The sequence below is a fragment of the Netta rufina genome, assembly GCF_964035555.1.
Source record: "Netta rufina genome assembly, chromosome: 1".
NCBI lineage: Eukaryota > Metazoa > Chordata > Aves > Anseriformes > Anatidae > Netta > Netta rufina.
Window position 1 is genome coordinate 171,255,907 of NC_140123.1, and position 6,442 is coordinate 171,262,348.

The following is a 6,442-nucleotide window of genomic DNA, read 5'->3' on the forward strand; positions in this document are numbered from 1 at the left end:
CTGCTCCACAGTTCTCACAAATTAGACAAAACTTTAAGAGGATCCTGAAACCCAGAACATGTTTGGTAATATAAATAGTAACTCTAGACGTAGCTCCAGCAATTTAACCACCTCATTATATGTGATTAAATATGAATAAACTCCTACTGGCTGGTTAGCTGACAGTGTTTATCCTCTTTTTCAAAACATTAAAAAGTATGTTCCACAAATTTGTTTACCAAAAATATATATATATCTTTTTGAAGGAAAAGAAATCAGTGATGCCTCTATTTACCTCTTTTCTCCACATTTTACCTTCATTTCTTTAAGGGGAAATCTGTTTCTTTAATGGTGCAGCTAATTAGGAGGCATTTAGATAACACGCCCCAACTTCTTCTAAGAGGCTTGTTCTGTTTTGTTTTGTTTTACAGATACTTTAAAAGACTTTTAATAAGGGAGATATATCACATGTTAAATGCAAAGCCTCTGCCCTTCACTTTGCACTAAAGCAGCAGTCATTTACTGAATATTCAATACCAAAAATGTTACAAATGGAGTGGGGCACCTCTCCACAGGCTAGCCTGCACCTAGCAAAATCCCCTTTTCCACTGGAAAGAATAATAATAAGAAGAATAATCTGAAGGCCCTGACAGACCCTGAAACTGCTATGTTCTTTACAAGGGAAGGTGGCTCAAAAAGCGAAGTCTGAGAAATGGATGAAAGGTGTCGAGATGGTTCGCTGAACAAGGCTGAGCTGGGTGGGAGGCAGGGGAAGCTTGCCCTCCTACCTGCTCACAGGGGCTGCTGCACCTCGCTTCGGGCTGGGACCTGAGGGATGCCCACTGACCTGAATCCTCATCAATAAAGGACTCCTTCCATCAGAAATCTGACAGAGACACTGCAGTTTTTCCTTCTAGCAACCTTTTACAGGCACCTGCACGAATACTTGTGAGTCTGTTTTCCTTCCCAGTGTTCCTGCAGCATTACACCGCACTGGTCTCGCAGAGGTCACCGCCAGCCTTGCCACACGATCCCAACACACGCAGCACTACCTCTACTGCTGCTTGGGTGACACACAGGTGTTAAGAGTAGAAGGTATCAGTTCATCAATGCCATGCTTTCAACAAAAGTATCTGTGAACTCCCAAGCCTGTCCCATCACTTCAAGTTGAAAAGGAACAACCTATTTTTCATGGTACCTCTAAAATACCATCTGATTAAATATCTCTGGAAAGCTTGAGCTGAAAGTCACGTAGGCTCTACAAACTCTCCATATTCTCATAAATGAAAAGCAAAGCTCCTCAAAGGGCCTAGCAGCATTTCTATTTGGCTCAATGAGAACAGGTTTTCACAGTGAAGTTGTCAGAATTCAAGGTAAAAGAGAAGTCATGGGAATGAAGCAGGAGGTCTGGAGCAAGCAGTCCGCAGAGTAATTCCTTTCATGCCACCTGCCACCTACATAAACCCATCCTGCTGACCAGACTCTGGGGAAAGTAAAACCATCAGGAAACAGTATTCCAAAACTAGGCAGCATAGAGATAGATATTTACCTGAAACCATTAGAAATGCCTCATTTTTCAAATGTCAGATGATAAGGCCAAACCATACAGCTATTCCAGGGCTGCTATGCACCATAATACTGAACACCATGAAATTGGCAGTATGATTTGACACTGAAAATTATCACTTCGCAATACTCTCAGATTGAAAGTAAACCTGAACAACAGAAAAGAAAAGCACTCTTTACTGCACATCATTTCATTACTTTAACCTAGAGTAATCCAAACTCTTCTGTTTCAGACTGCTCTGTATGGAGCAGTCAGGCCAGACAGTGCCATTCTGCATCTGCACAAATCACCAGCTTTTACCCCCCAAAATAGAGGTGAAAAGGTGGATGGCTGAGCAAGTCAGGAGTGCTAAACTGATTAAGTCCCTCTTGAAAAGTAATCCAAAACAACAGAAGAGCTCTGATACTACAAAGCATCTTTTTTTATTATTTTTTTTTTCAGAGGTATTTCATTACAATTGGCTTTCTTCCTGGGCTCAGGTCCAGAAATATCAGTATTGCCTTATTTTTTTCCAAGAAATATATTGCTTGAATAATGCGCACCTTGTGCACTGCATTTAAACAGATGATCATTGATGTCCTTGAACTCTTTTTTTCCCATTCTGTTCTCTCTTCCCTGGGTTAAATGAAAGTTTTTTTCCAATTTTTAGCAGAAGCCTGAAAACCTACGTGCGAATTGCAAACGAAACTCACAAAGAAGCAGAAAGACCCCTTTCTTGGTAGTTCTTAATTCAATCCAGCAATGTCACAATCTCACCTTGCTTTTTCACATATACCAAGGAATGAACAAAAAAAATAAAAATAAATGAAGATGACCACAGCCCCTTTGGGAAATGATGATGGCGAAGCCCAGCCCCTGAAAAAGCTGTGCTACAGCCCAGGCAGGCCAGCCAGGGGTGCTCAGGGAGCCACCACTCCTATAACCACTGTGGATTTTTTCTCTGAGACTGGAAAAGTCTGCTGACCTAAATACTTGAAAATTCCCCCTTTGATGTGCCCTGTAAGTGCTTCCCTGTCCCAGGGGGAATTTCTCATGCCTTTTAATTCTTACCACCCAGCTCAGCACCTCTGACTCTGGTCTTGTCTGAGGCAACCATTTAGTGAGAAACAACTTCAGTCAATACTCAAAACAGGGTGATTTAAATAAAAATAATACCTGTGTCTTTGTGACTCAGAATCCTCACGACAATTTAGCGTGTAATTCCTTTTTCATCCGCAGCCTCCAGTCTGGAAGATGCTGTCGTGTCTCCTTTTTGGATGACATAAAACGAAGGTCCCCACACTTGAAGCCTCTGGAAAGCACAACAATTTGAGAATCTTCCAGCTCTACAACGCCTTGCCAGGCCGCCTGAAACCTCAGAAAGGTATTTCATAAATTCAGACGTAACTTCTGCTTCACAGGGATACCCGAAGCGGACCACAGCTTTCCCAGCAGAGGCTACCACGGTGGCCACAAACCTCGCTGCAGCCCTGGAGGTGTCTGCGGCTGCCAGATCAGCCCATCAGCCCAGCTCGCCAGCGTGCCTGCGCACCAGGCAGGCACTGAGCTTCTCGCAGCAGTCTGGGCGTGATTTAGCTCCTCTTCCCTCTCATCTCCATACCGCTGTACGGCTTTTAGATATTATATTCATGTGAGGCTATAAATGTTGAATGCTCCCTGTGCTACTTTGCCAGGGATTTAAGAGAGCAGCTTGAAGGACTATGGCTGATAAAAATTGAGCTTGTCATAGAGGAGAAGGAAAAACGTTGCAAGCTGTAATTGTTCTGAGAAAACATTACTGGAAGACACATAATCCAACATGACACTTCAAGCTCTTGCCACAGAATGCTTGACCATAAAAGGACAAAAAAAAAAAAAAAAAAGGAAAAAGAAAAAGAAAAAGAAAAAGAAAAAGTGATTTTTAAGGTCTACTTTCACATAACTGCACTTACACATCCTGTCAGAACAAACGATGCACTATCTTAAATGATACATATTTTTTTTCACATCGACATATTTCCATTCAGGCTAGTAACTGCAAAAACAGAGCTACAGAAGGTAGGTGTACTGATGGGAACCTTATAACAGGAATTTTATAACTCAGCAGAGGACAATATGAGGCTATAACACATCTTTAAGCCACAACAAAACAATAAGAAAAGACTGACCTTTCTGTGCTGCTGTGGGTTTCAAATCTCATCTCTTTTAAGAGATGAGATAAATCAAACGCAAATCACACACCTTCATGCATCACTCCTCTAAGGACAGCACTTGATTAACCTAAAAGGTGTGGGTTTGGTTTTTGGGGGAGGGAAACTGAAACTATGAAGAAGGCATCAAGTTCTCAATGGGAGACGATTTTTTTCCCCTACACTTTATAAAAGCCCTGAAAACAAGACGAGGTACATCATGTTTTTAAGAGATGTAAAGGCAGCCAGAGCAGAGCTGCTCAGCAGGCAGAGCCAGCTGCCCTTCTTGCAAGCTCTGTCTGCAGTCTGCTGGCTTTTTCTTCTGAAATTTCCCAGTAATGAAAACGTTCCAGCAGCTCCACCAAAAGGACTTCTGGCACGGAAGAGAACAGAAGCAAGCAGGTGAATTGAATCATTGCATTTGAGAGTATTTTGGTGACAAATCAATGGCTGGAAAACAGGGAAGTTGTTTTCCACATGAGGAAAGAAAAACCCACCTTTGTCTACTATGTACCCCCAAAAGACGTTTCCTTGGCGTATACGTGATACAACCTTGTGATGTTTGGTATTTCCAGACACAGCCTCCTCGCATCCAGCAGGTTGGGTATAGGGCACAGCAGCACTGGCTTTATGGAGCCACGGGAGCCCTGTGGTGCTGCACAGCCAGGCAGAAACACAGCGATGGTACCCGAGTTGTGCTGTGCCTGTGAGGAACACAGCTGACAGCACCCACACACACGATATTTGGGAAAAAAACAAGGCTCTCCTTAGGGCCAGGTGAGGGGTACTGTGCCAGCACTGCTGACACAGGTGGGGAGGTGCCAGGGCGATCTAGGCCCTGCAGCCACCTCACGGCTTTGGTCACTTCATGGCAGTGCCGGGCACATCTGCAACCTGTCCCAGTGACCGCCACAAAGCCCGAGCATGGCCCCTCGTGTCCCTTCCTGAGACCTGTCCATGAAAATGCCTCTGGGAGGTACAGCTGCTGCCTGGGGCTCTGCAGTGCTCCAGGCCTACCAGCCCTGTCCTCTTTACACACAGCAGCGTGTTGGTTTTCATGACAAGGTATCTGCAGGAAATTTTTCAGGACAGCCCCGCACCGACCGTGCAGCGAGAGCCAGGTGTATTGAAAGCCCATACAAATCTGAATCCTTTCATCTGATTTACACAAAGATTGTAACCTGCTCCTATCCGCTTACACCTGAAACCGCAGTAAGGCTCCCACAGCCGTCACCTGGGAAGCAGCAGTGTGGTCATGCCAGCGTCAGCTCCTTTCATGATGAGTTAGCAAATGTGCCTGCCAAGCAAAGCTGACGGCTGCTTAGCGAGCTGCCTGCTGTGAGCCCAGCTGGGACATGGTGTGCCTGCTCACAGCTGGCTCTGGAATCGCTGACAAACCCCCACCGCATGGCCCAGGTGCACTCAGGGATGCTGAAGCAGCCCTCACGGTGGCACAGGGGGAGCTGGGAGCTGGGTGTTTTTATTTCAGTAGATGCCAGACCTCAGTGAATGCTAGTGCAACTCCTCAGGACAGTAGTACACCTCTGAACAACTACAGCATGCCCATAGCTGTAGCACATCAGCAGCTCTACCTGTTGCTGTCAGCCTTCCTTGTCAATATGAAGTAAAGTTCTCCAAAAGATGCCCGCACGGACATCTACAAGCACAGTCAGTGCTGGCCACACTGGTACCTGCATCAAAAGAGCAAAGTCCACTGAGGAATAACCACCCCTAACATATTTTTTTCTTTGCAAACAATGGAACAAATAACCAAAAAGCATGCAACAGAGTTCACAGGGCAGAAAAAAGTAGAGCTGGAAAGCTTGTGCCTTGCTGCTGGCAGAACTGGCCACAAGAGCTCCTGACAATTAACCTATTCCTAACTCCCCTGTATAACATACACTGCTCACCTCTCAGAACAGTCTGTTCAGCCACTTGACTCTCTTCACTCTCAGAAAGACGTTTCCTAGCGCAGTCTGATTTTTACCTCTTTCTTGCACTACAGTTTGTACTTGTAGTCTCTAATCCTTTCACCACAGACTTTAACAGCCTTTAGATGACTGATGGCTTCTGTTACCCCCTTCATCCAATCTTCTCTCCTTTCAGCCAACTGACTTCCATTTTTTCCTGTCCTTCCCAGGCAAGTTTTCCAGACCTTAGCTATTTTCTTTTTTCTCCTCTAACTGATCTTCAGTAGCCTGTACCTTTTTAAATTGTTACCGATAAGCCAGTTTAGACACACTTTTCATTGTGCTGGTCACCAGTAAACCATGCTTTCCTCTGCACAGGCCAAGGTCGGATTCTGTTGCTGGCTTCCAGGTCTCTTGCTAGCAGCTGTCACCAGTTCAGCTGACCATGTGGGGGTAACCAAGTCACTTACCCCGCCCTTCCTGGAGGGGAGTTGACCCTAATATAATGCTATGCAACTATAGTTAGAACTATTAGCTATGGTTCCGTGTTTAATTTTTCCCAAACACCTATGCAACTCCAGTTTATTCCACATCCCCCACTTCTAGGATTTAAGACTTAAACCAAACCAAACAAAAAAACTCTTCCATTCATCCTTTTGAATCCTTATCATAGTACTACATGCAACATTATTCTATGATTACCACTTTTATGGTGATCTACCTAAATGAGCACTGATCAAGCTCCACCAGTGGACTGTTTCAGAGTCTAGGGATTTTGCCACTGTTACAGAGAACTAACTTTGATCAGAACACAGAAC